General features: G+C 51.0%; 1 protein-coding gene and 1 long non-coding RNA gene across 6 annotated transcripts in view; one reads left to right on the top strand and one right to left on the bottom strand.

The window, feature by feature from the left end:
* Positions 1-22044, bottom strand: part of GGTA1 (glycoprotein alpha-galactosyltransferase 1 (inactive)) — a 52729-nt gene extending 30685 nt beyond the window's left edge. Inside the window, exons 1-2 of one of the 4 annotated variants that reach the window (XM_059410893.1) lie at positions 21937-22035; positions 20935-21101 (exon numbers count right to left, since the gene is read on the bottom strand). The gene's annotated coding sequence lies outside the window, so the exon portion shown is untranslated. Of the gene's footprint in view, positions 1-20934; positions 21102-21504; positions 21869-21936 lie in introns of those variants that run through there. The other 3 variants (XM_059410894.1, XM_059410892.1, XM_059410895.1) reach the window with 3 other exon arrangements.
* Positions 22045-22133: 89 nt separating this feature from the next.
* On the top strand, positions 22134-24151 carry LOC132025032 (uncharacterized). 2 transcript variants are annotated; one of them, XR_009406389.1, is made up of 3 exons: positions 22134-22285; positions 23663-23853; positions 24001-24151. It is a non-coding gene; the product is annotated as an uncharacterized LOC132025032 (long non-coding RNA). The 2 variants fall into 2 exon arrangements; XR_009406390.1 differs by having other exon boundaries at positions 23627-23853.
* The last annotated feature ends 1674 nt before the right edge of the window (positions 24152-25825 follow it).

Genomic DNA, 25825 nt, shown 5'->3' with positions numbered 1-25825 from the left:
CTTGAAGGCTTCTAGTGATGGGGAACTGTTTCATCTCTAGACTTTTCTCTCTTTTTTTTAAGATTTTATTTATTTGTTTGAGAGAAAGAGAGAGAGAGAGAGAGCAGAAGCAGGGGAGAGGGGGAGAGGGAGAGAGAAAAGCAGACTCTCCGCTGAGCAGGGAACCCGCCGTGGGGCTCGATCCCAGGTCCCTGAGATCATGACCTGAACCAAAGGCAGACACTGAACCAACCAAGCCACCCAGGTGTCCCATCTCTAGACTTTTCTGATGGTTTAAAGCACATCTTTTCAGTGTGTCACCGATCTCTGATCTCTGCTTCCTAGAATGTTATTAGTAAGGATAAAGGCTACCATATCATTCATTTACATGCGCCATTTCATCTGATCCTTACTCTGATCAGTGATGATGCTCTCCATTTCCCAGGCAGAGAACTGGAGCTCAGAGGTTAAGTAACACAGACAAGATCACAAAGCCAATAAGCTCTCTCTGTCCACAGAGCCGTGCCTTCCCCACCGAACCCGACAGCTCCTCGGAAATCCAACTCTTTCCTCTGCAAGCAAACACGCTCTTCCTCTCACACTTCAGCAAAGCCATGCCCACCAGCGTTCATTCCAGCAATACACACGTGAAGGGCATTTCCCCCGTACCGGGGACTGTGCTGGGACGTAGCTATGCACAGCTTGAATCAGACCTGCTGCCTGCACTTTTCCAAGTCCATATCTGGTGATATGTGTACCTACAAATGCCAAATGCTGTTTACAGGTATCAGTTCCTGATTCTACCGTCAGGCTACCCGTGCTGGCCTTGGCACAGAGGCAGGCCGTGCGCGCGACCACTGGCAGAAAGAAGTCAGCACTCCTCTCCCCCTAGGAGTCTGTCTCCTGTTCCTTTGTTTTTACCGTCCCCGTTTCTATCACTTGTGCTTTGCCTTTACCGGTAAAATGAGAGTAACAACGCCTTTCTCTTCAACCATGGTGAATGACAGGGTACACAAACAGTGCGTGGCACAGGGCCTGATGTTGGAATAAGTGCTCAGTGGCAGCTACTTAATTCCTAATAATGATTATTCCAGAACTCTCCAGCTCATAGCATCCCCTGCTCTGTGTTCCCAAAGAATCTGCCATGTTCCTGGGTCCTAAAAACAACCAGCCTGTCCTTTGGATGGGGCCTTTTCAAATCTTCCCACCTGCTGGAGCCTCCCTAGCCCATGAGGCAGGGTGAGTACTGCTCCTCCCACCAGTAGAGGAATCTGGGGACTTGCCCAAGGAGACTCAACTTGGGCCAGAAGCTGGGTTTGGATGGAGCCAAACCCAGTTTCTCCCAACCTGCTTCTGGCCCATAGGAAGTCTGAAGGTCACTGCTTCAGTCAAATTGGAAGGGAATGATGTAGTCCCTTGTTTATTCATTTATAAAATAAGTACTGATTTCGTGTCCACTTGGCCCTGCTCAGCCTGTTAGGTCTACAAGGATTAGCCAATATGGCCTCACTCCCATGGAGCTCTGGAGAGAAGCTGAGCCCAGAATCCAAGTATTGCGCTGCCAAATGCATTCTGTGATCGAGGTGAATGTCCCAACACAGGAAAGACAAAGGAGCCCCCCAACACGCAGCCACTCCCGTACTCTGAGCTCCACAGCTTTCTGGAAGAATCGGAACACAGTCTCACAAGCCACCTGCCCATGGGGCTGCTGGAACATCCTTACTACCCAAGGTCACTCTACCCTTAAGCATGCCCCCTGTCTCCTGAGCCTTTTGTAGCTGAGAAAACTGAGGCTCTGAGGAAGGGAAATGACTGCTCCGCCTGGCAATGACATGACATCAGGGCTGCTACCCAGGTGTCTGGCATCTCTCCAGGACAAGATGCCTCTAAACCACAGCACAGAAAATCGAAGGGCTCAGGGAGGGGCTGGAGGCCGCCATCAACAGTCTTCTTCCCAACTTTCCTTATTTGTGGCCCAGAAAACTCCAGAAGCCTCTGCCAGCGATGGCCACATCATTGTTCTTCCCCTCCCTTGGCCCCACTGCTCTTGAATGATTTGGGGATGCCAACGGTGGGCTTTCTGACAGAAAGGTCACTGGGAAAAGGTGAGCACGGGATGGGCAGAAGCTAAGAGAGGCAACCAATTCAGAAAAAAAACATCCTCACGCATAAACATAAAACAGCTCAGAAATGGAGCAAAACTTTGTAAATATGAGCTCCATTGAGGCCACATCACATGAGTCTGTTATGAAGAATGTGGTGTGAAAGCCCAGTTCAATCCCATTGCCTTGGCCTTGGTTGTACGCTTAGGGCCTGGAGCTCTGAGGAGGTACTGCCTGCCCTCCTCACGGGTCCATTCTTCACTTGAGTTTCTGCTTCTGTTCTCTCCAGACATGACGGCAGCCATGTGTGCCTTTCTGTTTTTCTGTCTGGGGCTGAGACGTGGCCTTGGGGTTTTAATCGGGTTGTGGTTTCCTAGGACATACAATGCAAAGTCCATAGGCTGCTCTGTCTACACCACCTGGGCTACTTACCTCAGCTAGGCACAGAAGGGAACCCCCCACCCCCCACCCCCCACTGCCCAGGTCTCACTAATGCTGTCCCACCAAATATTTCCAGCTCCCCATCTTCACTACAGGATTTCACTTCCTGGTCCCCTTGTGGTTGGGGACTCGCGACTCATCGGCCCAATGTGGTAAGAGTGGGCTATTCAATAGCCAGAGAAAGACCCCCTCTCTTGTCTCTGTGCCATGGAGTATATTCAAGAAGGTGTTCTAGCAGCCTGGTTCCCAGGCCGTGAGGGACACAGCCACCAGCTGACCCTGGATACCGTATCTGTTAGAGTAGGAAATAAACCTCTATGGGTCTGGTCCCTAGCCTCGAGGGGCTACTTCTCGCTATAACCTACTCCATCCCGACTCAGATATGCAGCCCATCTTGCACAGAGTAGGCGACTCTCGAGGTCTTGGTCTACCCTCTTCCCTGTCAAAACCTCACCTTCTTCATCACTAAGAGCCCTGCATGGCCACACACAAGGCAGAGGAGGTGAGAACAGTTCTCCAATGCCCTGGAAAAATCTTCTCCTCAAGTCCCAATGATGGCTGAACGTTCACCTGCTTTTTGAAAAGAATAAGGAAGATGAATGGGTTGTTGTCTACAGACTCCCCCTATCTGAAATAGCTAGATCATTTGATAAGAGCAAGAGAGACTGCACCTGAGAGCCCGCAGGTGAGCAGCAGGTGCCAGGAGTGCTGGGAGGGGAAAGGGAGAGACTGACCAGGGACAAGGACCCAGGGTGCCAAGCAGCCCTGGAAGCCTCCTGGGGTCGGAACTGGGCTGACCACACGGTCACCTTCAGTGATCACAGGAGACGAGGAGGCAGGGCTCACAGTGGGTTCTACTGTTATCCCACTTTACAGAGAAGGAAATCGAGGCCCAGAGAGATGATATGGCTTGCCCAGCTCCAACAGCTAAGGGCCGGGCCAGAACTATCCAAGCCTGGTGGGCCCGAAAGCTTAGCCACTACTTGTAATCCTTCAGCCGGAGCCATGGCATTCTCTTGGAGCTCCCCTTGGCCCTTTATCAAGCTTTCCTTCTGCACCTGAACTTCTCCTTCTAATTACTACTTCATATGTATAGCGTTTCCCAAGCCATATCGTGAGCTCCGAAGAGCAGGAATAAGTACTTTATACAATAACTAGTAATAGTAGCTGTAGCAGCAGCAAATGCTACTCTTTATTGAACACACAATATGCCAGGCTGTGTTCTAAGCACTTTACACTCATTCAGTTCTCACTCAACTCTGAAACACGTACGAATCACCCCCATTCTGCAGATGCGGAAACCTCTCATTCTGAGCTGAAACTCGACCTCTGCTCTTAGTATTTTAATAACGATAGTTCAACTTGAGTCCTTTCTGCTATAATCTCATTTATTGTTATTTTTCAGATTTTAAAACATTCTCAGGGGTCTGTGGGCTTCCCCAGATGCCAAAGGAATCCAGGGTGGAGGCACGTGCCTGGGTTCCAGAAGCAGGATTTGATCCCCCCACCTACCCTGCAGAACCCAGAGCTCCTGGCTAGGACAGGGCAAGCAGAGTAAGGGACCCTATGCCATCTTCCTGCAAGGGCCAGGAGTGAATCACTGCTCCTTTAGCCCATCTGAACATCATAAATACCATAAACAACCATAAATACTTCAATTTCAGTAGTATGAGCCCATGTATAACAATTCCTCATTGAAACAAACAAGTCACTTGTTTCCCCAATAAAAAGAAAATTTAGCATCCAGTGTGCTCATCAGAAAAGCGTCAGTTGGTGGATCACAAACTGGAATACCAGGCGGGTTTGTGACAGCTGCCTCTGGATACAATGCTGGCTGACCCCCAGCCCCAGCTATGCATCCTCGAGGGTCGACGAGCTGGCCGTCCCCCGCTAGCCTTGCCTTCTTAGCATCTGTGCACTGCCTCAGATGAAATCCGATCCTACCTATGCTGAAGTTTCATAAAGCAAATTTCAGGCATCCAAACCTGCACGCTGAATCACCAGGCAGGCAGAGCTCTCTAAATTTTGGAAAATCTGGGCTATTATAGGACTCAGGGATAAGGCAGCTGGGGCCAGTGCTCTCTGTCCAGACCAGACAGCTGTCCTCCTTGGCAGGTGGCCAGTGCCGAGGGCCAAGCCTCAGGACATCCAGTGCCAGTCTTGGCACTGCTCCGATAGGCTATCTGACCTTCCATATGTTGCAGCTATCTGATTTTTTTTTTTTTATCCTCCAGAGATGGGGTGTGTACCAGATTCAATGCCAGCCCATCAAGAATCACAAAGCACCCAGTGTATGCCTGGAGCTGTAGAGAATGCAGAAATTATACACAGCCTCCCTAAGGAGCTTACATTCTAGTGGGGGGAGCCAGGCCTTGAAGAAAGGAATTATTGCCTACAGTGATAAGAAATCAATGCAAGTGGGGAGGTTCTGTTTTGGGGTCAAGGAGGAAGGAGGAAGGTGTACCACACAGGGTTGTGTGCCAGGCTTCAGAGAGGAAGGGACTCCGTTCGAACCCGGCGTCTGAAGGGTGACTGCATGGGGAGGAGTATCCATGGGTTGAAGGACAAGCATGTGCAAATGCAGGGGGCTAGAATGAGAGCACCCCTGGTGTGGACGGGGGAGCGAAGGGTCCAGTCCTGCTCTCTCCCACATCTACTGCTTTGGAATCCAGAAGAATCCCTGGAAACTGTATTTTTTTTTTAAGATTTTATTTATTTATTTGATAGACAGAGATCACAAGTAGGCAGAGAGGCAGGCAGAGAGAGAGGAGGAAGCAGGCTCCCTGCAAAGCAGAGAGCCCGATGCGGGGCTCGATCCCAGGACCCTGAGATCATGACCTGAGCTGAAGGCAGAGGCTTTAACCCACTGAGTTACCCAGGTGCCCTGGAAACTGTATTTTTAACAAGCTCTCTAAGTGATTCCAACATGCAAGCAGTAAGTGCCATGTGTTGGAAAAAAAAAAAAAAAAAGACTGAATGAAGTACAAAAATGAACTTGTCCTCGGGCAAGTCCCTTCCCTGCTCAAAATGTCTTCTCTTCTTTAAAATAAAGGCACTGGGTCGCCCTGGTATTTTTTCCAACTGTGTTCTAGAGAACCCCAGAATCTCCCAAAGGCCCTCGGGAATCACAAGAGGGAGATGGGGAGGCCGAGAGAGCAGGGCTCTGAGCCCCCAGGCCACCCTTCCTTGGATCACCTCCCCTTTTCTCTGTTATCGTATGCTGTGCTTCCGTGTGCTATTTTGTTTGCCGTAAAGTTTCCTTGGCTACAAAGAACTTTTAAAACCACGGAATTGGATGATCACCCAAGAATCCCCAAGGAGAAATTTTTAAATTCCTTAAAGGCAACAACCTACTTTTGTGGCGTATTCCTCCGGCAAGTAGGGACACAGCACGAGCCTGCTCACCGGGGTTAGGCATTTTAAAATCGTTTGCTGCAGAGCAGAAATCAATGAGTGGAGGGAGAAACGTGGGAACAGCAATGCAATGGAATATTACACGATCTTTTAAAGAAACATTGTTTTTGAAGAATAGTTAATAAAATGGGAAATTAAATGAGAATGCCAGACACCAAAATACACATAGACTACGATCTCAACTCTGGATCTAATATATCAAAATGTAGGACAAGTATGGTGGGTCCTCAAAAAATTAAACATTGAATTCTCATACGATCCAGCAATCCTATTTGTGGGTATATACCCCCCAAAAAAACTGTAAACAAGGACTTGAAGGAGTAATTGGGGTTTTTTGGTTTTTTATTTACTTATGTTTAAAGATTTTATGTATTTATTTGAGAGAAAAAGCGCAAGCTAGGGGAGGGCCAGAGGGAGGAGAAGCAGACCCCTTGCTGAGCAGGAAGCAGGCATGGGACAGGATCCCAGGATTGTGATCATGACCTGAGCAGAGGCTTAACAGACTGAGCCACCCAGGTGCCCCCCTGAAGAGCTATTTGTGCACCAAAGTCTAAGCAGCATTATTCACAATAGCCAGAAAGGTAGAAACAGCTCAGATGTCCATGGAAGAATGGATGGGTAGACAGAGTGTGGTTTATCCATACAATGGAATAGGATTCGGCCTTGGAAAGGGAGGAGATTGTGACACCTGCTTCAACAGGGATAAACCTTGAAAACATTATGCCCAATGAGATAAGCCAGATGCCAAAGGACAAATACTGGATGATCCTACTTAGATGAGGTGCCTCGAATCATTGAATTCACAGAGACAGAAAGTAGAGTGAAGGTTGCCAAGGGTTGGGGCGCGGAGGGAATGGGCAGTTACTGCTCTGGGTACAGAGTTTCCCCTGGCGAGGATGGAAATGTTCCAGAGATGGACGGTAGTGACGGTTGCACACTGATGTACACGTATTTAATGCTAGTGAATGGTTCGCCCAGAAAGTGTTATAATGGTAAGTTTTACATTATGTATATTTCACCAAGGTTTAAAAAAAAAAAAATACCAGCCAGAACCAGATTCACGTGGTAATGGTGGTGAATTGTGTGAAGAGACTGTGGGAAAGCCATCACTTTATTCTTTCCACCTCCCCGCATTTGCAAATGACTTTCAAAACTGGACAAAAATCCACTTAATTAAGTAAATCTGGTGGTTCTCTGACACTTTCCAAAAATGCATTGTTGCCTTTTATGAAATGGAAGCAATACTTTGTGTACTTAATTAATAAAAGGAGCCAAGTTCAAGGATGCCAACTCAAGAACACAGCAAGCCACTCAGTCAAAATGAACAACAGGCAGAGTGCTTCCCCTTTTTAAGACAGCTGTCCTCACCTACATTTAAATAAATTTCAGATAAAAACAGAACCAAAATATAATTCTCTAACGAGCTTCCCCAAAAGCTGTCTGGCTTGGGAAAGCTCAAACACACACTGAAGAGAAAGAACACCCCAGAAAAGTGGGGGACAGCCCATGTTTTCTTCAGGACATTCACACACCAGTTGGGAAAGCGACTTCGCCAGTCAAGTTCTATCCCTTATTGCTTCTGGAAAACACTCTTGGGCAGAAAGAATTACAAATCCAGGAGAGCCCCGCCTTCTGTGTTCACTGCAAATCCATTTCCTCCAACAGCCCCCAAATATTTAAAGGATCCTGGCTGGAAGAGCAGCTGATGGGTCTCCCCACCAAGGTGCCCTCTATCCAGCTACACCCGCCTTTACTGACTCCTGGGCCCTCTGGGCAGGGTGAGGCCCCGGCTACCCCAGAGCGGCTTGTCACTGGCCATGGGACCTCAGGCAGTCCTTACCCAACCCAGGGGAAGAAAGGCCCCCACCTTGTAGGGCCGTGGCAGGGGTTACATGTATAGTGTCCCTGAGATGCTGGGCACACAGCAGGTGCTCAGGCTTCTACCTTTCTGTCTCAGAAGTTCACCGTTCAAGATTCATGTGCGCCTTGGCGGTGGACTGGAGCGTGGTAGTTACCAAAGGTAGTTAATGCTGAGCGGCGGGTTTCAGGACTATGGTACAGCAGTGGGGTAAACAGAGGCTCCTTCAGACCCAGGGTTCAGGAGCAGCCCTGGAAGGCAGGGGACGGGAGCCCAGCAGCCCCCACAACACCCAGCTCTAGCTCTAACGCTGGCCGGCACAAAGCTCTTGCATTGGAGTCCACGTGAGATCCTCAGAGCTGGAAGGTGGACTCCATTTCACAGATGAAGAAACAGAGGTTCAGAGAGGCTATCTGTTCTATTCAAGGTTACATGGTTAGGGAATGGCCAGATAAAGGGTTTTCTTTAAAACTCCCTTGGCATGATGAGGTTGGGGGTGGGGGCAGGGGTTCCTGGTACTTTTAGCTCCACCACTAACTCCTTCGTCCACTAGTTGTTTACCTCTTGCCTCTCTCTTTAGAAAAAGTTTTCAAGAAAAGGCAGGAAAGGAAACAGGAAGATTCTGAGACACTAAATTAGGTAAGTTGCCAATTTCTGGGCTCTGGTGTCCTCATCTGTAAAATGAGGCACTTCCTGCCTCAAGACCTTTGCACATGCTCTGTCGGGACCCCTTTCCCTGCCCCCTCACACCTGCGCACCCTCCTCCTTTCCTTTAGGCTTCGATGACAGTGTCACTCCCCAAAGGACATCTCCCCGTTAAATTTTTAATCTCCCTTGCAGCAGTGTATGCCTCTCCTTTGGGGCAATGTCCCCTCTATCTGGACACAGGCATACACGCCTCACCATGAGATGGAAGATTCATCATTAATCAGCCGGCACAGAGGAGACAGTCAATGGTTTTCGTTGTACGATGTTTCAAAAAACAAGTTCCTCTCGAGGCTCTGAGCTTCAGAAAGCACCCTCCTGTCCCCACCCATGGCCACGCTGTCCTCAGGTTCTCATCTACACAACAAGGGGAGGTGGACAGGGGACGTATTATTTTTCTGCCAGCTCACCCGTTCTCTGATTTTATCCCCTCAACCAACCAACCCACCAACCCAACACAACACCCTTTGTGAGTTCGGTGCACTGGACAAGTTTGCAGAACAGGTTCTGGCATTCTTGGGCCTCCCTTTCCCCATCTCCAGAATGACGCATTCAGGTCCAACCTTCTGGGCTCTTCCCACCCTCGACAATAGTGATTCCAGTAAGGAGGCTGCCTCCTCCCCTTGCCTTTTGCTGGGAGCAATACCTTGGACACAGGAAATGGGACACCCAGCTTGTTGCTTGCAAGCATGGCTGGACTAACGCAGAAACAGAGTTTCTGAACCTTCTACTAAAGCCAAGACTCCATGCCCAAGACCTTTCTCCAACAGTGTGGGCAGGGCACCCTGTTGGTGCCCATCTGGGCCTCCCTTGCCACCCCCACCCTGGAGGGTAAGACCCCTGGGCTCCGGCCCACGCCCCATGTGACCACAGGGAAGCCTCCACCCCTCTTTCGACCTGCGTTTCCCATCTGTTGAGTAACGGGCCTGGATGTGGGAGCTGCACTGGCTCCCCGCTCGATTCCAGAAGGCAGCGCGGTGCCACGATGAAGGGCACCATCTCCTCGCCTGTGTCTGGGTCCCCAAATCTCTCCTTTGCCATGTGGCCCCAGGAAATGTCTTCACCTTTCTGTGCCTCAATTTCCTCATTTGCAAAGCTGGGCGGTGGTTCTCTGGCTGATGAAAAGCCAGGCCTCCCGGAGAGCTCCCGGGCAGCATCTGAGGTGAGGAAATGCCCGGGGAGCGTGAGTGTTTGTTTCATTACCACTCTGGCTTCGGGATCGCTTCCCTTTCTCACCTTGCCCAGACCCTCCTACCGGCCCTGCCAGCCACACCCGGCCCCGTGCCTCAGAGAAAGCCAATCGGCATCTCAGGTGCAGTGAAGCTCATCCCAGAAAGAGAAATGTAGGGCCAACGGCAGAAAGTCCTAGCGTGCTTCCCCAAAGCAGATGGATTTGGGGGCCAGCTGCTACCCCAGGAAGGTCTGTGGGTGCATCCAGATTCAGCAGCTGGGGGAGGGTCTTGGGGCCCCCCTCCACTCACCCGGGAGAGGATGGCTGTTTGGGAAGATCGATGAGATGCAGTAGAAGATGCCAGGTGTGGGGTCAGCTCTGTTCCTGTCTCTGTCCTGAACATCACAGGTGAAGAGGAGGTTGGACTCAGTCATCACAGCCCCCAAGGAGCGGGCAACAGAGGACTCTGTCTGTCTCCTGTGAGAAGTGCTAGTCTCTCCCCTCCAGGGGCATGGGAGGGGTGGGCAGCGCTGCCTCCCTCTGCTCCTCACAGAGTGGTCCGGAACCACACCCGGCCTCAGTTTCCTCACTGGCTGCTTCCGCCGGCTGCTGTGGGAATGAAAGGAGCCTGGGCCAAGGTCCCCCAGAGCCGCGGCCCTCAGAGCTAGGCCTGCGGAAGGATGCTGTTTTCTCCCGCATGAGGAGGCAAAGAAATTGAGAGAATACTCATTTTACTGTATTTTAACAAAGTATCATCCACGGAGGATTAGAAACAGAGGAACCACGAAGGACTGACTGTTCTTCCACACTGTCCTAAGCCCTAAAGCCTGGTGCAGGAGACACAGGGTCACAGCCTGCCCCCTGCAGCTGCCCCGTGTGGCTTCAGTGGGCTCTGCGTTCAAGGTGGAGTCTGGGCTCCGATCCTGCTGGAACAACTCACCCAGGCAGACCCGCCATCCTGAGCCGAGAGCAATTCACCCAGTGGCAAATGACATTGGCCTTGGAGTCTCAGCCGCCACGGCACAGGCTCTCTCAGCACAGTCCAGAAGGCCGGGCAGGAACCACTCATGCTGCTCAAGGAAAGTCCCTGGCACTTAGGGTTAAAAAAGCTGTCTGCAGAGAAAAGAATAAAACCAACGGTTCCCAAAACCCCTGCACTAGCTGCCCTGACTGGCTGCATCGTGTGGATGGGGTGTCTTTCTCAGGGACAGACATGTTTTATTTTACTTTATTTTTAAAGATTTTATTTATTTATTTGACAGACAGAGATCACAAGTAGGCAGAGAGGCAGGCAGAGAGAAAGAGGAGGAAGCAGACTCCCTGTTGAGCAGAGAGCCCGATGAGGGGTTCGATCCCAGGACCCTGAGATCATGACCTGAACCAAAGGCAGAGGCTTTAAGCCACTGAGCCACCCAGGCACCCGACAGAGATGTTTTAATAGTGGCGGAGAACCTTAGGGGTTTCCACTCAAACCCTTTTCTTTTGCAGCTAAAGGAAGAAGCTCAAGGAAAAATGCCCTTTATAGCAGAGGCAGGATTTGAACCCTCAAAGGCTCCTTGGCTTACTTCCATTCATTCTACGGATCCACGACTACGGAGGGCCTACGGCCCAGATGTGCTGTTCTAAGCACTGGGGACATGACGGGGAACCAAACAGGTTCTCTGTTCCCACAGAGCTCACATTCCAGTTGGTAAGCAAATCAAACTAATAATTATAATTAACGAATAATTAAGGATGTAATTTCAAGAGTCATAAAGCAAATAAAAGATGTGAACATGGGGCACCTGGGGGGCTCAGGTAAGCATCCTACTCTTGATCTAGGCTCAGGTCCTGATCTCAGGGACCTGGGATGGAGCCCCAGGGGCTCCGTGCTCAGCAGGGAGCCTGCATGAGATCCCCTCTCTCTCTTTCTCCCTCTGCCCCGCCCCGCCAACCTCACGCTCACTCTCTCAAATAAATATTTTAAAAAAAGAAAAAAAAAAAAAAAGGTGTTAACATGTTTGAGACTGGCCGTGGGGGCAGGGAGGGCTGTTTGGGAATCCTGTTTGCACTGGCCTTTCTCCGTGGTCCCCAGGGACCTCCCAAGCCAGGAGCATGCTGAATTTGGCTCATGTTGGCTTGTAAGAGCCAAATGCTAAATTTTCAGGAATTTGGCAAGTGAGTTGTTAAACACAGCCATCATTAAAAATTAAATTGTGTAACCTTACAATTAAATGATTGTATTATGAACAAAGGTAATCATCAAAACTCATCACTTCCTAATTGTTTTATTACATGGTATACCCTTGAGGTTATTTCCAACCAACCTTATGCAGACATGGAGGCAAGTGCTAACAGTATGCTCCCAAGTCCTTAACTGGTGGCTTGAAACTGGTCACGGTGGAAATATTTGTGGAAATTGGCAAATACCATGTATCAGGGCTTTTTCAATTCTCCAGGAGCTAGTCATGAAACATTCACCAGCCTGCCTCCATGTCTAGATCTAACCCGGGTGTTCTGTGTCTGTGGGAGTCTGTGTTCTTCCGGCCAGAGGGTGTGGTGGTGCAGCCCCAACTCTCCTGGGGATTGGGGGGTTGTGGGGGTGAGGGGGGGTGCTTCCAGTCACGGGGCCTGAACTTTCTCTTCCTTTTTTAAGGCTTCCCCAGTGAGGAAGGGAAGCCAGACTAGGATCTCTAAATGGATCTGTCTGTTCCTGCAAAAGAGCTGGTCTCTTCAACAGGACTTTTTGAGGGTTCATCCTGCAGTTGATTGAATTTTGGTCACTTAAGTCCTACTCTTACGGGAAGTATCTTGAGGCAGCAAAAATTTAAAGGAACCCTGCAGAGAATCTGTTTGTAGGAAAGTTTGTGGTCCACTTCTGACTTCTAGATTTTCCTAAGTTACGTTTCCTTCCTTTGAGGGCACAACTGTTCTGGTAACAGCTGAGTGAAGTTACTTCCGCTGAGTGTAACGACAAGGGGGGGTTCCCATTTAAGAACATCACGCCACGGGGCACGTTTGTCTCTAAACTCCGCCCCAGTCCACTCTGCACCACAGAATGCTGAGGCCCAGATGTTTGATAAGGTGACCAAGGCCAGGCTGCCCCTTTGAGAGCTCTCCAGAAGCCTTCTCCCTCCTGCAGCTATGGCCCTGTGACTCTCCTTAGGCCTGCAGGGTCCCGAGAGCACTGAGGGTGCCCCAACTCTCTCGTGGCTTTGGTGGACTCTGTGGCTTCTCAGCCTCATGTCAACAATCACTTCCGGCCACCAGAGCAGAAGGGGCCAGACGCTCTCCCATCCACCCAGGTGTCCCCGGATTAAAGGAGCCTCTCCTGGGCCTGGCCAGTTAGGGGGTTTGACATCGCAAAGAAGTGCACGAAGGTTCGGAAGCCTGGGAAACGTTACAGCAGCTCTGGCGGCGGCAAGAGCTAGAATCAGCTCCTGGGCAGGACCCTAACTGTGTTGTTGGTGGCCCACGTCTACTGCTTCTGGTCAGCTTGGTGTTCTGTCCTCCCCAGGGATACTGTGAGCGGTAAAAGAAATCCTTCCGACACATGCCTTGTCTGCCTCTGCGATCTAGAATCTCCAGCTGTTGCTTCCAACCGTGATCTCTGCCCAGTACACGTTCTCAGGTGCTACTCTGTATATTAACCTCAAACATTTACTGAGCACTTGCACGCCCAGAAAATAATTCTTAAGCACTCAGTTGAATTTGTGCATAGGAATATTACCCAGCCCTTCCTCTGCACAGCTCTGGCTAACACACGAAGACAGAAGTCGCCATACAAAATACCACTGCAGAGGTAACCGCAGACTTAGTCAACTCAGTGCACCAAGACCCTACCCCTGATTCGGAGAAGTGTCTTACCCTCCCCACAGAAGCCGGGCAAGTCCTCTCGGGGACAGCTGGAAGGCCACTTGAGGACTCGCGGTTCCCTGAGGGAAGAGACAGGGGGGCAGCTGCTGTTCTGCACACAGACGCTACCAACCCAAAGTCATCCCTCCAGGCAGCAGGCCCGTCATGGTAGGCTTGCTGCCCTCTCTGGGTGCCTCTGGGCACCAAAGCTGTCCAGGTTCTGGAATAGCCAGCAGGATATCAGGATGATTGGTTCTTACGGCCTCTTCCCTCTTCCTGAAACACTTTCCTCTTCACCCTCTAACTCCTGTGGGGCTCGGTTTATAGGTCACTTTCTCAAGGAAGCCCTCCCTGACCACCTCTCCTGATAGGTGCAGGCCCCTGTGAAACCCACCCTGCGCTTCTCCTTCACGACCCTTGCTGTGCAGTCTTTCTTTTTAACAACTGTCTCTCCAGCCGAATCCCAGCTTCCCTGTGGTCAGGGACTGTGTCTCTGATCGCTGCTCCCTCCCAGGCATCTAGCCCAGCACACAGCAGCTGCCCAACAGATTCTGGGCCTGTGGATAACTGAGCGAATGAACTTATGGTGGTTCAGTGGCTGCTGAACGAATAGCTAATTTCAAAGCACGGTCTCTGGCACAGGTGCATCTCCTGTGCCACAGTCCCTGGTGTCCAACTGGCGAGAAGGGGTCAAAAATGTGGACTCCCTCTGGGCACACGACTGCTTCTCCTTCTTGGCTTTTACTTTTGAGTGTTCATTGCCCAGGGTGGTTGGACTTGCTGGTTAACAGCAGGAGTTGCTCACAGAGAAGTTTGCTAGATCACGGCCTCGGGCCATTTTGCTGGCGGAGTTGGGGGCCGATTGTGGCCCCCAACCACTCTTCCCGCTGGCAGCGTGTGTGCTGTGTCCAGGGGACGGCCAGATCAGCTCACGTTCAGCCCCGACTCTTCCCACCGTCCTGCCCCTAAGTGCACATTTATTTTAAAAACTTTTTTAAAGATTTTTTATTTATTTGACAGAGAGAGAGATCACAAGTAGGCAGAGAGGCAGGCAGAGAGAGAGGGGGGAGGAAGCAGGCCCCCTGCTGAGCAGAGAGCCTGATGTGGGGCTCAATCCCAGGACCCTGGGATCATGACCTGAGCCAAAGGCAGAGGCTTTAACCCACTGAGCCAGCCAGGCGCCCCCCTAAGTGCACATTTAAAAGCAAGTCTCCTGAAGACAAGAGCACCTAGCCCAAATGCAATTAAAACTTCCATTGAGAACTCATCCCAAGACCTGGCCTCTGTCTCCCGGCCTCGTGCAGACACTGCCTTTCACTCTCTCTGGATGATTTGTCTGAGCAGCACCAGGGAGCAGCCGTGTCCCGGGAGGCACATGGCTTTATGCCCAACACCCTAGAACCTTCAGACCCATCTTCGCTCCCCCTGCCTGTACCCCGCCAGGGTCTCCAAGCCACACCATGTCTGCAGCCGGGACTAGGCTTTCATGCCTCCCTTCTGCTATGGGTTCTTGAGAGATTTTGGCCGAAACATTAGAACTCCCATCCCTCGGTCCGCCCCTCCCTCCGTAAAATGGGGACCTAATTTCTAATCTGCTGCCCTCACAGGGCTTTTGTGACCCTCAAGCAAGATGGAAATATGACTTCACTCTTCGAACTGCCGACTGGCATAGGGAACGCTAATAATAATTCTATAATTATTTTTCTGTTTTCCCCGGGGTTTTGCTGTCAGCCCGAAGCCAGCTGATCTCTTCCAGGCTCATTCCACCCAACCTCTCAGCACTGTTCAGTCCTCCTGACAACATCCCCCCGGGAACCTTGCTCTGCCCCCACCCCCACTTCCCCAGACCGTCCAGACCCTGGGCTCTCCCCCTCCCTCTCAGACCACTCGCTCATCGAGGTGGGGGCTGGCCCAGGTGGGCGAACCACCATCTTTCCTGCTGTTCCCACCTGCCAAGCACGGGTGGCTCGAGAGAGAAGACACAGGCTGCACCCCCCACCACCACCACCACCAGCGGAGCAGACTTTCCCCGGTGCACAAAACCCAGGAGCACACAGCTCCACCCTCCCCCAGCCATCACCACCTCTCCCTTATGAAACTCTGTTTGGCAACAAAAATGAGCAGAGTGGCTGCCGGAGCGCGTGTCCTGGCAACGTCCCCAGCCGGGTCCGCCAGCCTGCAGCCGAGGTCCGTGGCCTCCACACTGGGGCGGGACAAGCACAGCTGAGCACGTCAGCTCTCTGGTTGGCGATTTACATGACATATTTTTACTTCCTCTATTTTGAATGGACAGGACTTTTAGAATTCTTGGTTAAATACACAAAAGGACGACCCCTTTGCCTTCGGTACATGGACCCAATCTACATCACTTTGGCTTCCCCAACGAACTCAGCCGGCCTCCCTCTCCCAGGAGCAAAGATAAAACTTCTGGGAGAGGACCTTCGGCCCACGCCAAGGGGTGAGGGGCTCTGCTCCTCCTGGAGCCAGAGGACGGCCAGTAAGAATACGAAGTCAGGCAGTGGGCCAACAGGGGCCACACTTCACCACCGGGGGAGCTCTCTGTCAAGGAAGAAAGAACTGACCACAGGTGACAAAACGTAACTGCAGGTTCCCCAGGGTAGCTGGGCAGGCAAGGGAAGGGCGGGGGTGGGCAGGGCAGCGCCTGACTCCTGGAAAGCAGGATGAAGAGACTGGCTTCCCAGAAAGGACTATGATCAAGCTGGGTGGTGAAGCATGAGTAGGAGTCTGCAGGTGGATTTGGCGAGGAAGTGAAGAGGGTGTTCCAAGCAGGGGCGGGCAGCATGGGAGAGAGCCCAGAGCCTTAAATCCAGGAGAAGGTTTCAGGAACTGAGGCCTGAGCAGAAATTCAAAGGGGCCTTATACCTTGATGGCAGAGTGGGGCCTGGGAAAAATCAAAACCCCAATCGGCCCGGTGTCTGGCAAGGCCCGGGTTCCAGTGACGAGATGTACTAGAGGACACGAGCCTGGAGCAGAGAGCACGGAGCCATGGCAGCAGCGGTCCGGGGGAGCGCACTGCCCCTCAATGAAGCAGGCTCAGCGGCGTGGAAGTACAGGACGACAAAGAGTCGGACTGCCTGCCTGGACGGGGTCAGACACTTGGTTCCAGGGAGACTGCCAGACGGAGGGACCGTGTGCACAAAGCTACACGGACTTGAAAGCACACTGCCATGCCTGCAGAGAGCGCAACTGTCCCAAAGAGTAGACCGTGCAAAGGGGACTCGTTCTGAGAGATTTTTAAAAAAAGTCAATGGAGACTTGTATTGGGGAGTTATGAACAAATATGTGTGCTTACCTGGAGTGCTATTCCCAAGCATCATTCCCTGCCAGAGAGCAGAGTTAGAGACAAACCCCCAAGATACCGCAGGTTCGATTCCTGACTACTGCAATAAAGCAAATACTGCTACCAAGTGAATTGAATGAATTTTGTGGGTTTTTTTCATGCCTATAAAAGTTATGTTTATGCCACACTGTAGTCTATTAAGAGCATTATTTCTTTAAAAAAAAAAATAAAAAGAACAGCGTACGTGTCTTAATTTAAAAATTCCTTATTGCTTTAAAAAAAAATGCTAGCCAGTATCTGGGCTTTCAGCAATTTGGAATTTTTTTGCTGGTGGAGGAGGGTCTTGCCTTGATGCCGATGGCTACAGATCAGGGTTAACTGGTTGCTGCGGGTTGGGGTGGCTCAGCAATTTCTTAAAACAAGAAAAGAGGGAAGTTTTCTATATCAATGATTCTTGCTTTCGTGAATGATTTCTCTAGAGCACAAGATGCTATTTGCTAATATTTTGTTCACATTAGAACTTCTTTTAAAATTGGAGTCAGTCCTCTCAAATCCTGCCTGGAGTTGCTTTAACAACCAAGTTGATGTCATGAGATTGCAGCAACTCAAATATAGGAATAATGAAAGAGTTTGTTGAAATAATGAAAACATTGCAAGAACTACCAAAATGTGCCACAGAGACACACTGAGCAAATGCTGTTGAAAAAAAAAAAAAAATGGTACAGATGGGGCACCTGGGTGATTCAGTCGGTTAAGCACCTGACTCTTGATATCAGCTCAGGTCATGATCTCAGATCCTGGGATGGAGCCCTTCGTGGTGGGGCTTCCTGCTCAGGGGGGCATCTGCTTGTCCCTCTGCCCCTCCCCCTTACTCGTGCCTATATATCCATCCATCAGTCTTCCTGACTTTGGGCCCGTTCAGAGCACGGGCTTTATGAGACACCCCACCCTTCCTTTCTTCCTCCAGCTCTAACCACAAAAATAACACCTACCGGATCGAGGCAGGTCCTTCAGCCTGCTTTCTGAAGGGAGAAGACACATGGAGCAGATGTGTCTGGCTGGCACCGGGAGCACAGCCACGAGACCACGTGGCCTCCTGCTCTGCAGCAGCCACATAAGGCAAACCATAAACTTTAGCGGCTATCAGCTAAGACTGGAGGGTTGTTTGTTACCCAGCACAGCTGCAGCAAAAACTACCCGATACACACGAGCCAGGTGAGATGAGAAGGGAGCAGATGGTGAAGAACCTTCCACGTCACGAAGGTTGTGCACGTGGAGGGTCAACAGAGAATTCTGTAGCTGATAAGCTTTCTCCCCTTCATTCACTCACATCCAGCCTCAGAAGTGGAGACATCCATCCTTCTTCCAAACCAACCTCCCGGCTCCCTCCTACTCCCCCTAGCACCTTGCTCTATCGGCCAACCTTCCCTCTCCTGGACTGAGTCCTTCCCCCGAGCCTCCATTTCCCTTGTCTTTTGCATCCTAAAATCCCTTCCTTCCCCCTGTCTTTGGACAACTGTAGCTCAATCTCCCTCTGGTCTTTTCAAACAAATTTCTTGCAAGAGCTGCCTGTACTCACCATCTCTGCTTCTTTCGCTCTCAGGTCTCAGAGATCCAGCTTGGCTGCCCTCCATTCCACCAAAACTACACCCAACAGATTTCAGTTATCTCCTGACTGCCCAGTGCATTCTCCTGTCCTTCCCTTCCCAGACAGTTCTGCACCATTTAGCATGGAACCAAATACATTATCCCTGCCCTTGACCCAAACATTCCTCTTTATATATTCTCCCAGTGGTGCCATCATTCATCCAGTGACCCATGATGGAAAGCCAATATGAGATGATGAGTGCTATTCCATTCTTGTCAAGTCTGTAGTGTGGCTGAGACCTCCAAGAAGAGATGCTCAACGGGCAGTTAAACATGTGAATCAGGGACCCAAAATGGAGATGTGAACTGGAGATAAGATGATTGTCCTGCAGGCTGCATTTAAAGCCATAAGCATGGATGAACTTGCCACGTGTACAGAATAGAAGGACCAGGTCTTAAATCTCAGGTGATACACGGAGAGCTCAGCTGAGCCCAGAAATCCACACTCCTAAGGTCACAATTCCAACTACTGGCCTCCAAACTATTATCTTAGTCCATATTCTGTCCCCAGTTCATGCTGTCTCCTCCAACAACCTTTACAATTCCATTGTTAAAATAGAAGGTATGAGATACCATCACCCAGCCCCTAAAATAACTAAAATCAAAACAACTGACGCTACCAGACATCGTCAAGGGTGTGGAATAATCACAAGCCTCATACATTTCTGGGGGAACACTCCCACAAATGTCTACAAAAGGATTCTACAAGAAATTAAGAGCTCGACTGGAAATTACCCAAAATGTTCATCAACAAGAGACCTAATAAATAAGCCAATTGTGGTATACCCATCCGGAATGTGTACTACTCAGGAATAAAAAGGGACAAATACTCATATATGTAGCAATACAGATGACCTTGAAAACCACTATGTCAAGTGAAATAAACCTGAGATAAACAGTACGAGTCCATTTACGTGAAGGCCAAGAGCAGCCAAAATTAATCAATGGTAATAAAATCAGAAAAATGGTTGCCTGTAAGGACAAAGGAAAATTAGTTTGGCGTGGGAACTTTCTAGGATGATGCAAATATTTACATTTCATTTTGGGTAGCAACAACATGGCCACAAACAACTGCCAAGACATGTTTGAACCGAACACTTAAGATCTGTGGATGCTATTGTGTGTAGATTATCCTTTAGTGAAAAATTAGAAAAATAAAATAATTTTAAGTATCTACAAAAAAACCCCCACTAAACTAAGAAAGAAACTACAGTGCAGAAAACACACCTGTTTCAAATACGATTACATTTATAGTATGAAGGCCCAGTCTCCCACTTAATGCTCCCCCCTCTTTCAGCCTGTCTCCCCACCCCTCACCCTTGCTCCCATCTTAATGACATCTGTCCATTAGCCATTTTTTTAATCCATCATGAGAGATAACATAATGTACAGAGCACAAGATGTAGAGTCAGACAGAGCTGCAGTCCAATCCCAGCCTCGAGTTAAAAGCTAAATGATGGGGAGTGGGGGGCGGTGAGCCCCTTGGCCTCTGGCTGGGCTCAGATGGGGCCAGCGTGCCCACTAGCTCCTGCTGAACGCGTTTCTTTTTTATCTCAGCCTGTGAAACCACGTCCCATGTGCAGTTCCACAAAAGTCGTAAGGAAAAACAAAACAAAACCTCAGACCATGCGATTCTTCCAGGAACAGGAGATGGACCTGAGGCCCTGGAGTTAGGGTCCAAGCAAGCCGGTGCTAACAGCTGGCCGAATGGCTGCCCAGGGCCAGGGAAAGGGGCTCCCAGCCCAGGACTCGGGGGACAGGTTTCCTGGCAAGGTCTGGCCATCAGACTAGTCACACTAGTCACACTAGTCACTTTGCACACCTCTTGAATCAGTTTCTCCACTCAACACGACCAACTCAGACTGGATCTGAAGAACGTGATACTAAAAACAGCCCCTGGGGTTTCCCAATATATAGAAGAGATAAAGGCTTCTAGAAGGAAACTTGGTTCATCTGAAAGAAGGCAGGGAGGGGTCAGAGCCCTGCCCTGGAGGCCCTCCTCCCTGACTATGGTGCTAGGCAGCCAGGACCACAAGACTCCCAGAGGCACAGCCCGAAATCTCTCGGACTAGGTAAAGAGGTAAAAACCGAAATCTCTCGGACTAGTTAAAAAGGTAAAAACCGTAGGGACTTTTTCAAGCTCTGCTTTCTTCAGTCATTGAGAATCTGCCACTTGCAGCAATAACCGAGATCTGCACCTGCCCCCATCTGGTGCTGTAGGTAAGGTAAACCTAGCAAGAACTTGGAACAAGATAAAAGTCCTTGCTTAGTGTATCCACAAAGACACAGAAGGGCAACAGAACAACCATGTCCCCACCCAGCACGGCTCACACAGGCCCCTCCGCACTGGCATTTTCTTACTCAGAACAGCATCCCCATTTCAGAGTTGCAGAAACTGAGGCTGCCCCTGGGCAAGCGTCGCCCAGCTAAGAAGCAGTGAGGCCCGGGCTCCCCGGGGCATCTCCTGCCTCCTGAGACGTACCTATTTCCAGGTAAACGGAGGAGACAACGAGGCCTGTGCAGGAGCCAGAAGGCGCGCAAACGAGAAGCAAAGCCACGGAAGCAGCCGCCGGGTCTCCTCTCCTTCCTGGGCGAGGGGGCGGGGAGGAGCCGCGTTGACACCCTCCTCGCCTTCCTCCTGCTTCCCGCCTGCCAGCGGGAAGATTGGGAAATCTCAATTCGTCCTGCTTTCTCTCCTCGAGCGCTGACAATTTTTTCCACTTTACTGTTTTATTGGATGCCTTTCAAGAGTTTGTGCAATCATTCTGTTTAGCTGTTTTTCTGCCATTTTCAAAGGCGGGTGGTGTCCCCTTCTAGCAGCAACGGGGTAGTTTGTAAAGTCGAAGGGACACTGTCTCCTCCCTTCAACCCAGTGCAGCAGGCCCTTTTGCTGCCAAAGTTAGAAATGTTTGAAACTTTCCCCGCGCAGCGCCGGGTGTTTGGCTCGGTCCTCCCTCTCGGACCACTCCCCCTCTGTGCTCTTGCTTTCAGGGGCTCGCCCGCCCCTCGCTCTACCTTCCCAGGCTCCCTCTTCCCAGGGGCATCCTCTTACCGTCCGGTCCTGGGCCAGAGCCATCTTCTGTCCCGCCCGACAGGAGGGGACAGACCCCTCACTCCTTTCCAGATTCCTCAGGGACGGGGGGTCCTACCGCCGTGCCCTCCCCCAAAGCCTCCTCTCTCCCGCCCGCATCCCGCGGACCGCGTGGGGAGAACCCCACCCGCAGCCCCTCTGGCGAGTCTGTAGGCTGGGCAGAGGCAACGACGGGGACAGGATGCAGACAGGGACAGGATGGGGACAGGGACTGGGGCAGAGTGATAGCGACAAGAACAAAAGCGAGGACACAGGCAGGGCAGAAACAGGGCAGGGCCGGAGCGGTGGCCCGCTTCTCGTCCCCGCCGCCCCCACGCCACGCCCGCAGCCCCGGGGCCGCCGGAGTCCAGCTCCGGCGGCCCCGGGGCTCGGGCGGCGCCCCGCGGGACCCACCTGATCCGCAGAGCCCGGGCGCACGGGGGGGGGAGCTGCACGGCGCCTCGGCCCCCGGCCCGGCGGCGCCCTCGGCCGCCCGCACAGTCTCCGCGCCGCCTCTGCCGGAGCCCCGCGGGGCGTGCCGGGGCGGGGTGTGCAGCCTAGCGCTCCGGCGGGCGGGCCGCGGGGCGCTGGCCCCGGGCGGCGGGCGGCGGGCGGAGGGCAGGGGCGAGCGCGGGAGCCGGCGAGCGCTCGACAGCGTTGGCGCTCCCCGCCCGGCGCCGCCCGTGGCCACAGTGTGTGCGGAGCCGGGCCCGCCCCGGACACTGGCAGCCCGGAGGCCGGCGGCGCGAGTGCGTGAGTGCGGGTGCGTGTGAGTGTCTGCGGGCGGGGAGGCGGGGGTGTCTGTTTCATTTTCACTCAGGCAGAAAAAAGCCTGCAACCAGCAAAAAAAGAAAAGAAAATCCCTGGTGACGGTAGCTGGGCCTCTTTGCCATCTCGGGCTGCACGTGGTGGGGGTGGCGGGGGGGAGGGGAGGGGGGGGAACCCGGAGCTTCGGAGAGTGGGGTGGGGTCTGTCACCCCGTACTGCAGGGAGGGGCCTCGGAGGCCCTGGCGCGCCGCCAAACCCTGGGGAAGCGGAGAGCCTGGGAGGTCTGATCCACCATTTGTTTCCTGGGGAAGGAAGAGCGCAGATGGGCGACAGCGACAGGCGGGCGGGCTGCAGCCTTCGCGGCTCTTGCCGGAGCCCCCCAAGTCCTGAGCTCCGGAAGTGGGGGCTGGTCACTGGGCATCTGGTGCGGGTCCTGCCCACGCGCGTTGACAGACTCCAGCCCAAGTTTCTCAAATGCCCTACACACTCCCTGGGGTTCTCCACTGGAATTATTTAAAAAGGAGCACCCCCCACCCCAACAACATCTATTGGAGAGTTTGTGCTTCTGCGCCCGGTATGACGGGCGGCTACTCCTACTCAGTTGGTGTAGGCACATCCGGCTGCCCTCCCTTAGCTTGCCCGCTTTGAGGAAGACAACAGGCGTCCTACTCCCCCTCTGGGGCCCACCACCAGGCTTTTTGCGGGTGAACAGTCAAAACTTCCTTTTGCTCGGATCCTTTGCCATTGAACGTCAATTTGAAGGACTGGGAAATCAGCTTCTTAAATATTTTAATGCATTGGAACTATACTTTGACGCCAGGGAAGTGGCACAAAGCCTGGGTGTAATGTACAATTTTAATTGTTTCATGCTAAACAGAAGGGAACAGAAGCCTAGTTGGATCCTTGGAGGAGGCACAGAGGCTGACAGTGGGCCAGGTGCCTGTCTTCCAGCTTGGAAGAATGAGGTTTCCTGATGGGTCTGATGTGGGAAAGAAAGGCAGAAGGAAATGCAGATAAAATTAAATGTCCTTATAACCTGCTGCCCATTAACAAATACTTGAGACAGGCAGAATATAACCTTCCTCCAGGAAGCTCCTTACTGTCTTAATGTTAATGACTTGCTAGAGGGAAAAGCAACCTTAGCTTGACAATCCAAGGCCTCTGGTAGCCTGTGAGTCTTTGGCACCTGAAAATCCTTTTGGAACTTCCATTATCTTGACTAATACCAGCCCCACAGTATATAATCTTGTTGCTCCTTACAATCCCAGGGCAGTAGCTCCTTCTGCCCATGGCTTCTGTCCCCACGCTTTAATAAAACCACCTTTTTGCACCAAAGATGTCTCAAGAATTCTTTCTTGGCTGTGGACCCCAGATCTTACCAGCACCAGGCCTCCAAAAGCTACAACGAATGGTCCAGTGGAGTGAGATGGTGGGAGAAGGAAATCATCAGCCCCACACAGCAGCTCAGGAATGAGGAGCTCTCTGGCAATCAGCACAATGGGTCCTTTGCTAGAGCATAAATTGGGCCATTATTGTCTTTGGTGAACACACTTGTAGTCAGTAGTAAGTATCACCATAAATATACAATAAGTAATATGATACTAAATGCATTATTTCCGTTTCTCATTAGTGCGTTGGGGAACGCATTGTTTAAGTTGCCCAGCCCATCCAACTGGATTATGAATGAGGATTTTTGTTTTTGTTTTTAAGAAAACAATGAAGGTAACTCTGACCGGGGTTCAAGGGATGGCTCATCAAGATCAAAATCAAAAGACGATGACACCGGAAACATAAAACATGTAAAAACATTACTCTGCTACTGTTAAATCCCAATGTCAGCCATTGGATTTCAGCCATACCTCATCAGTTGCATTCATTAAATGTTGTTAATTTGGATTTTCTTGGTTTCACAGTTGGGTGCCTGTTTCCTTAGAAGATTTGTTGGGCTTTATGGTTGATTTGTAGAGCTGTGAGCTTGAGGAACTCATGCTTAATTTAGTTTTATCGCTATTTCTGGAACCATAAGATAAATATAACTTAAGTCCACAGTGTGGGTCTGGAAGTTTTGTTTTGCTTTGAGAGGATCCGTGTAGTTCTCACAATTTAACCTCAGTTCTACTGACAATATCTGAGCTGGAAAACACCTTGAAAACTCTACTCCCTGGGCTTAGGGTGGGAAGTTCTAGGTTTAAGTCTTTAGATTAGTCATTCTTCTCTTCGGAGTTTCATTTGCCTTATATGCAAAATGGCGTAAGATGACTAGATCTTGGGGGAGGTAAAATCAAAGTTGGTGGCCTTGGAACGTGCTGCCACGTCCCAGGAATGTGAGACTGGATTCATGGAGGGGAGGGGTGGGTCAGGTAGGCAATTGGCTAGCGCTGACCACTTGTGGGCTTTGCTCTAAGCACTCCAGCCATACCTGAACCCCACCCTCTTAATCAGCTCATCCTCATCACATCCCCATTTTCCAGGGAAGAAAGCCAAGGCACAGACAAGCAACTTTGTTCTCCATCTCTCTAGGTATTGATGGGGGACATAAAAGGCAGAAGAGAAATTACTAAATGTCCTTACTCCTTGCAGCCCATTGATGGGTACTTCAAACAGGCAGAGTGACATCCCTCTAGGAGCTCAGCTGCCTCAATGTTACTACTTTGCTAAGGGCAAAAGGCGATCTTAGCCCAACCCCCAGGATCTTGTGTGTCTACTTTAACATATAAAAATTCCTTGAGAAATCCCCCAAGATCCATGTTGGCAATCATCGCCCAAGCATGTGACCTACTGATGTACATCTGAAGGGTCTCATGACTAAGGTTTTCTTAGACGGTAATAAATGACCTTTTCCCAATAAGAGCTAGCTCCCTCAAGGTCCTGGAAACCTTGCTTCCAAAATTCTTCAGGGACTTACGCCACCCCTAACCTCCTCCCAACTTGAAAGTATCTAATGGGCCATTTCTCATGACCCCAGTGCAGCTCTTTCTGCCCACGGGTCCTGTCCCCGTGCTTTAATGACACCACCTTTTTGTACCGAAGAAGTCTCAAGAATTCTTTCTTGGCCATCAGCTTTGAACCCTAATGTCTTTCTTACATCAGTGTGGCCCACGTACTCCAGGGCCCGGAGACCTTCCTCACTTTATATCCTTCATTCTTGTAACAGATAGTTCCTGGCATCCCACTACGTGTCAGTTCCTCTTCTTCCAGTGGAGGGACCGAGGCACACAAGCAAGCCAGCTTCATAGCCCCAAAGAGTCGGCAGTCCAGATGGTAAATCAACACCCACCTAATTAATGAATTCAGGACCAATGATCAGGGCTCTGAGGGAGAAGTACCCATGGAGAGGACTCTGAGCTTGGAAGAAGAAAGAGTTTGCTGGGTGAAGGGCTGGGAGGGGACCCAAGCAGTCATGTGCCAAAGTCCTGAGGTAGGAAGAGAAGCACCCATGTGTCTGCTGGGAAGCCTCGCCATCATAAAGGACGCAATTTCTTCCCTTCAAGCCAACCTCTCCATCCAAAACAAAGCTTAACGGAGTTTTTGTAGA

The sequence above is a fragment of the Mustela nigripes genome, chromosome 9 (assembly GCF_022355385.1).
Source record: "Mustela nigripes isolate SB6536 chromosome 9, MUSNIG.SB6536, whole genome shotgun sequence".
NCBI lineage: Eukaryota > Metazoa > Chordata > Mammalia > Carnivora > Mustelidae > Mustela > Mustela nigripes.
This window is presented reverse-complemented; position numbering and strand designations above follow the sequence as displayed.